Here is a 9,225-nt window from a genome sequence, read left to right as displayed (position 1 = left end):
TTGAGCAAAATCGCAATGGTAGAATAAAAGATATAAGCATAAGACTGACTCAGGACCGGGTTCAAGGCCCAAGACCCTAAAAATCCGTTTTTCCGTTATTCTGACCAAACCCTTCATTAGATTTTAATGAAAATTTAATACATACTGTAGATTACCAAGACACACTTTGTATTAAAATTTGAGCAAAATCGCAATGGTAGAATAAAAGATATAAGCATAAGACTGACTCAGGACCGGCTTCAAGGCCCAAGACCCTAAAAATCCGTTTTTCCGTTATTCTGACCAAACCCTTCATTAGATTTTAATGAAAATTTAATACATACTGTAGATTACCAAGACACACTTTGTATTAAAATTTGAGCAAAATCGAATCGCTAGAATAAAAGATATAAGCATAAGACTGACCCAGGACTCGGTAAAAGGGCCAAGACCCTAAATTCCGGTTTTTCCGTTATTCTGAGAGAACCACTAATCGGAATTTAATGAAAATTTAATACATACTGTAGATTACTAAGGCACACATTGTATTAAAATTTGGGCATAATCGAATCGCTAGAATAAAAGATATAAGCATAAGACTGACCCAGGACTCGGTAAAAGGGCCAATTCCGGTTTTTCCGTTATTCTGAGAGAACCACTAATCGGAATTTAATGAAATTTTAATACATACTGTAGATTACTAAGGCACACATTGTATTAAAATTTGGACATAATCGGATCACTAGAACCAAAGATATAAGCGAAATAGTAATCCAGGCCTCGTTTCTCCGATCTACAAAGGCAAAAAACCGGTTTTTCCGGATTTATCCGGATTGAGTGCATTAAAAAAAAAATCGGAATCGACAGAAAGATCCGGAATGAGTAGAGAGTCATTTCTGTCGTTTCCGATTTCCAATCGGATATGTAGTTCAAAAGTTATTAACGATTTAGTGATAAAAAAGTTGTTGTAATCAATGTGATGTTTTTCGTGCTATATGGGGAAAGAGTAAAAATTTTCATGAAAATATGAAAATCGAGAAGACCTCGATGGATCGGCTCCATATTGGAGATACGACTATCCTGGCCTACCAGGAGCATATAAAGCTCAAGCCGTGGTCGGGGCTATTTAATACCGAGCCAGAACGGGTCGACTACGATCTTCCCGGCAAACAAGTAGCAAATAAACACAAAGCCGTGGCTCGGGGCTATATACCGAGCCTGAAGGGGTTGACTATCGTCTTCCCGGCAAACAAGTAGCAAATACACACAAAGCCGTGGCTCGGGGCTATATACCGAGCCTGAAGGGGTTGACTATCGTCTTCCCGGCAAACAAGTAGCAAATAAACACAAAGCCGTGGCTCGGGGCTATATACCGATCCTGAAGGGGTTGACTATCGTCTTCCCGGCAAACCAGTAGCAAATAAACACAAAGCCGTGGCTCGGGGCTATATACCGATCCTGAAGGGGTTGACTATCGTCTTCCCGGCAAACCAGTAGCAAATAAACACAAAGCCGTGGCTCGGGGCTATATACCGATCCTGAAGGGGTTGACTATCGTCTTCCCGGCAAACCAGTAGCAAATAAACACAAAGCCGTGGCTCGGGGCTATATACCGAGCCTGAAGGGGTTGACTATCGTCTTCCCGGCAAACAAGTAGCAAATAAACACAAAGCCGTGGGTCGGGGCTATATACCGATCCTGAAGGGGTTGACTATCGTCTTCCCGGCAAACCAGTAGCAAATAAACACAAAGCCGTGGGTCGGGGCTATATACCGACCCACTAAGGGTTGACTACGGTCTTCCCGGTCTATCAGTAGCAAATAAGCCCAAAGCCATGGATCGGGGCTTTATAATACCGATCCAAACGGGTTGACTAACGTCTTCTCGATATAACAGTAGCAAATAAACCTAAAGCCGTGGATCGGGGCTTTAAAATACCGATCCAAACGGGTTGACTAACGTCTTCTCGATATAACAGTAGCAAATAAACCTAAAGCCGTGGATCGGGGCTTTATAATACCGATCCAAACGGGTTGACTAACGTCTTCTCGATATAACAGTAGCAAATAAACCTAAAGCCGTGGATCGGGGCTTTATAATACCGATCCAAACGGGTTGACTAACGTCTTCTCGATATAACAGTAGCAAATAAACCTAAAGCCGTGGATCGGGGCTTTATAATACCGATCCAAACGGACTGTGATGGTCTTCTGAAAGACAAGCGTGTTCTTTGGTCTTAGTAGGTAACGACTTATAAGAGGATATTTATATTCACCGTGCCGGGGGATTTTCAGGATAACCCGCCTGACTACTCTACCTTATCTCATTGTGAAGTGCGGTGAAACAATCTTAAAATTACGATTGGGTGTCCTCGGCCCACAAAGATGTTTGCTGGGTTCGGAGTGTCGGGTAATAACCGCCTCCATCAGTTGTTACTGGCGCCAAAATGATCATTGGACATGCGGTGGGAAGGTGACATTTAGTTGCCGACCTGTTAACTAGCGTCAGGAGAAAGAATACACCGGCCTCGGTCCCTGTACTTAGGGATACTTACCCATACAATCTGTATCAATACGATTGGGTATTCCTCGGTATATACCGTTGTCGGTCTCTCTGTTGAACTATGCAATAAATTTACTAAATCAACTTGTCCTGTAGCGCTCGGAGTTTAAATGGACTTCGGGCCGCGACAGAACCCAATTGAGCCTCAGTGGTTTACGAGTCGTCATGGGAGATGAAAGAAGGTGCTACAGAGTAAAATGGTTAAACGAGAATCTCTGGTAAATGCACCGGGCACTCTCTCGAGAGTTTTGCTTCACAAAAAGCTTGGCAGGGAGGGCTGATGTGGTGTACTTCTAGTTGTGATGGTTGACTTTACTAGAGGTCCCACGTTGGCTTTCTCGGTCAGGTTAGTATGTGTTGTCGAGTTTTCGACGAGAGTTTTCGCTTCACAAAAAGCGGGGCAGTGAGGGCCGACGGTACTTCTAGTTGTGATGGTTGACTTTACTAGAGGTCCTATGTGGCAGCTGGTGCTTCGGTACTGGTGGAGTCTCTCTGTCTGGTCAGTATGTGTTGCGAGAGTTGCAGTATTCCTGCTTCAGTACATGCAAGGCTGAAGCGGGTTACGCTGTGATGCACGAGCTGTGATGGAACAAAATCAATTCGGACCCCACTGACTCTGTCCAGTGGACCGGTTGGTATGGCTTTCGCCATCATGGCTCAGACTTTCCCATGAGTCTAGAACTCTATCGGAACCCGCCTGAAGGTTCTAAAATCGGTGAGTGTGTCTGTGATGTGGTGTACTTCTAGTTGTGATGGTTGACTTTACTAGAGGTCCCATGTTACTGGGCATAGCGTGGTTGTAGGCCTTGCAAACCTTATCCACCATCTCATCCAGTATAGCCTGGGTACTCAAAAATTATGACTTGTCAGTTCCCCCCAGAGCAATCAGTGCCACGTGGAACGGAGTTGTAAAAGGCTGAGTCCCCTTGGTAGCTCTTATACCTAAAGCTTCCCATCTCGTGAGGGATGGGGTATATGTCGCAACCAAACATGTAGAGGACCGGTTCCCGAATCCTCGGCGGAGTTGTGGGCTAAAATGCCAGCCTGAAACCGTCGGGGTTAAATATGTAGGGTAAAGCCGGGGAGGACTGCAGTTCTATACACCTAGGTGTAACCGACCTATGATGGTGGGGCTGTAGCGACTCGTTGGAACGACATTCTGGTTGATCCTGCCAGTAGTCATATGCTTGTCTCAAAGATTAAGCCATGCATGCCTAAGTACAAATTCCTTGAAAAGTGAAACTGCGAATGGCTCATTAAATCAGCTATAAACTATCGGGTGCACAGTTATTCTACATGGATAACTGTGGTAATTCTAGAGCTAATACATGCCTCAGTTATTAGGCCTTCACGGGCCTAATGCAATTATTAGACCAAAATCAACCGCTCTCGGGCGTTGACTTGGTGACTCTGGATAATATTACTAGATCGTACGACCTCGTGTCGACGACTCACCCGATTTGTATCTGCCCTATCAACTTTAGATGGTAGGTTAATAGCCTACCATGGTGATAACGGGTAACGGGGAATCAGGGTTCGATTCCGGAGAAGGAGCCTGAGAAATAGCTACTACATCCAAGGAAGGCAGCAGGCGCGCAAATTACCCACTCCTGACACAGGGAGGTAGTGACAATAAATAACGATGCGGGACTCAATCGAGGCCCCGTAATCGGAATGAGTACACTTTAAATCCTTTAACGAGGATCAATTGGAGGGCAAGTCTGGTGCCAGCAGCCGCGGTAATTCCAGCTCCAATAGCGTATATTAAAGTTGTTGCAGTTAAAAAGCTCGTAGTTGGATCTTAGGATTTGGGTGGGCGGTTCACCTTTGGTGATACTGTCTGCCCTGCCTATTTTAGTCGTGGACAGTTTGGGTGCTCTTAATTGGGTGCTCTTTCTGCACGGCGCAATTACTTTGAGAAAATTAGAGTGCTTAATGCAGGCATATGCCTGAATACTGTTGCATGGAATAATGAAATAGGAGTTTACTTCTATTTTGTTGGTTTTCGGAATAAACTAATGATTAACAGGGACAGACGGGGGCATTAGTATGTACGGGTTAGAGGTGAAATTCTTGGATCCTGTACAGACTACCTACTGCGAAAGCATTTGCCAGGAATGTTTTCACTAATCAAGAACGAAAGTCAGAGGTTCGAAGACGATCAGATACCGTCCTAGTTCTGACCATAAATGATGCCATCTTGTAATCCCAGGAGCCTGCTTGTACGGGCGCTGGGGCGGCCCCCGGGAAACCAAAGATTTTGGGTTCCGGGGGAAGTATGGTTGCAAAGCTGAAACTTAAAGGAATTGACGGAAGGGCACCACCAGGAGTGGAGCCTGCGGCTTAATTTGACTCAACACGGGAAATCTCACCCGGCCCGGACACTTTGAGGATTGACAGATTGACAGCTCTTTCTTGATTAGGTGATTGGTGGTGCATGGCCGTTCTTAGTTGGTGGAGTGATTTGTCTGGTTAATTCCGATAACGAACGAGACTCTAGCTTACTAAATAGAACTCACGTACCTCAGGCGTGAGGAAACTTCTTAGAGGAACTAACGACGTATAGTCGTATGAAAAAGAGCAATAACAGGTCTGTGATGCCCTTAGATGTTCGGGGCCGCACGCGCGCTACACTGAATACAGCAATTAGTGTGATCCTGGCCGGACACGGCTGGGTAACCTGAGTCAATTGTAAGCGTGACAGGGATCAGGGTTTGCAATTATTCCCTGTGAACGAGGAATTCCGAGTAAGCACAAGTCATCAGCTTGTGCTGATTACGTCCCTGCCCTTTGTACACACCGCCCGTCGCTACTACCGATTGAATGTTTTAGTGAGGTCTTCGGACTGGAGCTGACGGAGAGGCCTTTGGCTGATCTGTTAGTTTCGGGAAGATGATCAAACTTGAGCATTTAGAGGAAGTAAAAGTCGTAACAAGGTTACTGTAGGTGAACCTGCAGTAGGATCATTAAAGTAGCTATACCCGATCCAAATTGTTACGGACTTTTGTGTTTGTTATGGCCCTCAGCATAATTGTCTGTGTGTGAGTGGAGGTGGAGAAATTGGTTGGAAAATATAATCCTTTATTTTCCATTAAGAATGGCGGAAGAGTCTAGGCCCTGCATATTCTCTGACTGAACCGATTAAATAAGGAGAATTGGGTTTGGATATCTTGTCCCACCGCCTGAGGGAAGGAAAACCCTCTATAATAAAACCCACGAGAGGAGAGTGCTTGGGTGAGCATCCTTAAAACTGGTTATGTACGCATAATATACTCATGATTTTGCCCAGTAGAGTATATGTATATGACTAAATTGTTAGTCATGTGGTCATGTAGAGGATGACACTTAGGGTCTTAGTCTTGCTTACTTTCTATCTTGAGATTCCCCCCAGAGCAATCAGTGCCACGTGGAATCGATAGTTGAGGGTTTGCGGGGCTTGGGCTAACTTTATTCTCTCCCCCAGAGCAATCAGTGCCACGTGAGAGAGTGAAGTCCCTCCCTTGGTGTTTCTGGAAGCTTTCACCCAGAGCAATCAGTGCCCTGAAAGTCCTTCCGGAGATGCTTAAGGGTCTAAGTGTCTAGGCTATCATGTCCCACATGCAAACTCCCTCCTGGTTTTGTTACCCAAGCTTAACCGGGATAAGCTAGTTCTACCCCCAGAGCAATCAGTGCCACGTGTAGACTAGTTATGGGCGAGGGGTTGTGGTCCCCTTGTTATCAAAAAAATCACCAAGATGGGTACCTCAGTCTAGTCCATCACCCGTAAGCGCCTTTATACCATGCGAAGTCTTGGGGCTGGTAACCCTATAGGACGGAATTGGTTGAGGGTTAAAGCTGCGGCGGACTAGGCGCTGTGCATCTCTACGAGTCTAGCTCTTGCTTACTTTCTCTTGAGATTCCCCCCAGAGCAATCAGTGCCACGTGGAATCGATAGTTGAGGGTTTGTAGGGGCTTCTCGGAAGCAGGTTCACTTTATCCTATTCTTTCCATCCTGATTTTCTACACCCAGAGCAATCAGTGCCCTGTAGAATTTTAGGGTAGTTTCGGTGTTCATGACTTTCATCAGAGCAATCAGTGCCCCGTTAGTTTGTGAACACTGGGATGAGCGGAGAGGATTTAAAGTGTAAGTGGTTAGTCGGAGAGTATACTTCGGTGTGCTTTCTAGACAATAAAGCTATGCCTGCCTACACTGATGTGCTAGGTTTAATGAGAACTCGCTCGGGTAAGGAAGGTGGCTTGGAAGTCTAACCACTGCCATAGTCATCCCATTATTCTGTGAGTAACTGTGCTCTTTCCTAACCTACATAGCAAAAGAGTTCCGCCCATAACTGTTCAACTTAACTGTTCTAAATTCCTTCGCCTTCACGGGCAAGGTGCCGGTTGGTTTTGCGGCCCCCGCTTAACATGACTGGAACATAAGTCCTGTCAGTACGCAAGTTCTTTCAGGCAAAACTACAACTCTGGACGGTGGATCACTCGGCTAGCGTGTCGATGAAGAGCGTAGCTAACTATGTGAATTAGTGTGAATTGCAGGACGCCTTGAACATCGACATCTTGAACGCACATTGCGGCCAAAGGGATTCTCTTTGGCCACGCCTGTCCGAGGGTCGGCTGAATACCTATCTCTACATTATTTGTAGAGGCTTGGAGGCTTGTCGTCCACTTCGCGTTGTCTATCTCATCAGAGCAATCAGTGCCCCGAGATAGTACGGCGTGGAGTACTCGAGTAAATTACTCCCCCAGAGCAATCAGTGCCACGTGAGTGTTACTCGGACGATCCTAGCTTGTTTTTTCGCAACGCACACCCAGAGCAATCAGTGCCCTGTGCTTGTGGGATTACGGCTGGGAAACAGGAAGGCGGCTTCTTAAGGTGATAGTCCTTACTTCATCGTAGGGATTCATAGCCAGAGCGGGATTCGACAGCCATCGTGCTACAGAAACCTGTGCTTAGTCGGTTAGAGTCTGACAAGACTTCCCGATTTGCGGCTTTATCTCATCAATCTGAGTAATGTTGCATAATAAATCGGGAGACTTTGCCGGGCATATCTATCAGGTTGAGCACTTGGGTAGTACGGTCAGAATCTAAAATTGTAGGTCATCATGTAGGGAGGCTTGTTTTTTTGCAACGCACACCCAGAGCAATCAGTGCCCTGTGCTTGTGAGATTACTTGCTTTCCGTACTAAGTAAAGTGGAAGGCTTGTCTTCCTTCTAGCCCATCAGAGCAATCAGTGCCCCGGGTTAGTTGAGAGACTTGTCTGTATACCCATCAGAGCAATCAGTGCCCCGGGATACGGACGTTGGTTTTATAGCCCCTCAGAGCAATCAGTGCCCCGGGTTATATGCCGACGCTTTAAACCTTATTGAGTGCATGATGATCCATGTCATGTAGGGAGGCTTGTTTTTTTGCAACGCACACCCAGAGCAATCAGTGCCCTGTGCTTGTGAGATTACTTGCTTTCCGTACGATGTGAAGTGGAAGGCTTGTCTTCCTTCTAGCCCATCAGAGCAATCAGTGCCCCGGGTTAGTTGAGAGACTTGTCTGTATACCCATCAGAGCAATCAGTGCCCCGGGATACGGACGTTGGTTTTATAGCCCATCAGAGCAATCAGTGCCCCGGGTTATAAGCCGACGCTTGAAACTTTGTAAAGTGCATGATATGAACCATGTAGGGAGGCTTGTTTTTTTGCAACGCACACCCAGAGCAATCAGTGCCCTGTGCTTGTGAGATTACTTGCTTTCCGTACGAGGTAAAGTGGAAGGCTTGTCTTCCTTCTAGCCCATCAGAGCAATCAGTGCCCCGGGTTAGTTGAGAGACATGTCTGTATACCCATCAGAGCAATCAGTGCCCCGGGATACGGACGTTGGTTTTATAGCCCATCAGAGCAATCAGTGCCCCGGGTTATATGCCGACGCTTGAAACTTTGTCAAGTACATGAGTTTGCCTACGATGACGCTCTGGTTGAAAAAATGAAGCTACGGCTAAAATTGTAGGTCATCATGTAGAGAGGCTTGTTTTTTTGCAACGCACACCCAGAGCAATCAGTGCCCTGTGCTTGTGAGATTACTTGCTTTTTGTACGATGTAAAGTGGAAGGCTTGTCTTCCTTCTAGCCCATCAGAGCAATCAGTGCCCCGGGTTAGTTGAGAGACTTGTTTGTATACCCATCAGAGCAATCAGTGCCCCGGGATACAGACGTTGGTTTTATAACTCATCAGAGCAATCAGTGCCCCGGGTTATATGCCGACGCTTTAAACTTTATTGAGTGCATGATGATCCATGTCATGTAGGGAAGCTTGTTTTTTTGCAACGCACACCCAGAGCAATCAGTGCCCTGTGCTTGTGAGATTACTTGCTTTCCGTACGATGTAAAGTTGAAGGCTTGTCTTCCTTCTAGCCCATCAGAGCAATCAGTGCCCCGGGTTAGTTGAGAGTCTTGTCTGTATACCCATCAGAGCAATCAGTGCCCCGGGATACGGACGTTGGTTTTATAGCCCATCAGAGCAATCAGTGCCCCGGGTTATATGCCGACGCTTGAAACTTTATAAAGTGCATGATGGACCATGTTATGTAGGGAGGCTTGTTTTTTTGCAACGCACACCCAGAGCAATCAGTGCCCTGTGCTTGTGAGATTACTTGCTTTCCGTACGAGGTGAAGTAGAAGGCTTGTCTTCCTTCTAGCCCA

General features: G+C 46.2%; 2 non-coding genes across 2 annotated transcripts; both read left to right on the top strand.

Annotated features, from left to right (window-relative positions):
* The first annotated feature begins 3,697 nt into the window (after positions 1-3,697).
* LOC125560851 lies at positions 3,698-5,510 on the top strand. The gene has a single exon (XR_007306928.1). It is a non-coding gene; the product is annotated as a small subunit ribosomal RNA (ribosomal RNA).
* Positions 5,511-6,997: 1,487 nt separating this feature from the next.
* LOC125560850 lies at positions 6,998-7,151 on the top strand. The gene has a single exon (XR_007306927.1). It is a non-coding gene; the product is annotated as a 5.8S ribosomal RNA (ribosomal RNA).
* The last annotated feature ends 2,074 nt before the right edge of the window (positions 7,152-9,225 follow it).

Source organism: Nematostella vectensis, unplaced genomic scaffold, assembly GCF_932526225.1.
Source record: "Nematostella vectensis unplaced genomic scaffold, jaNemVect1.1, whole genome shotgun sequence".
In the NCBI taxonomy this organism is placed as follows: Eukaryota; Metazoa; Cnidaria; class Anthozoa; order Actiniaria; family Edwardsiidae; genus Nematostella; species Nematostella vectensis.
This window is presented reverse-complemented; position numbering and strand designations above follow the sequence as displayed.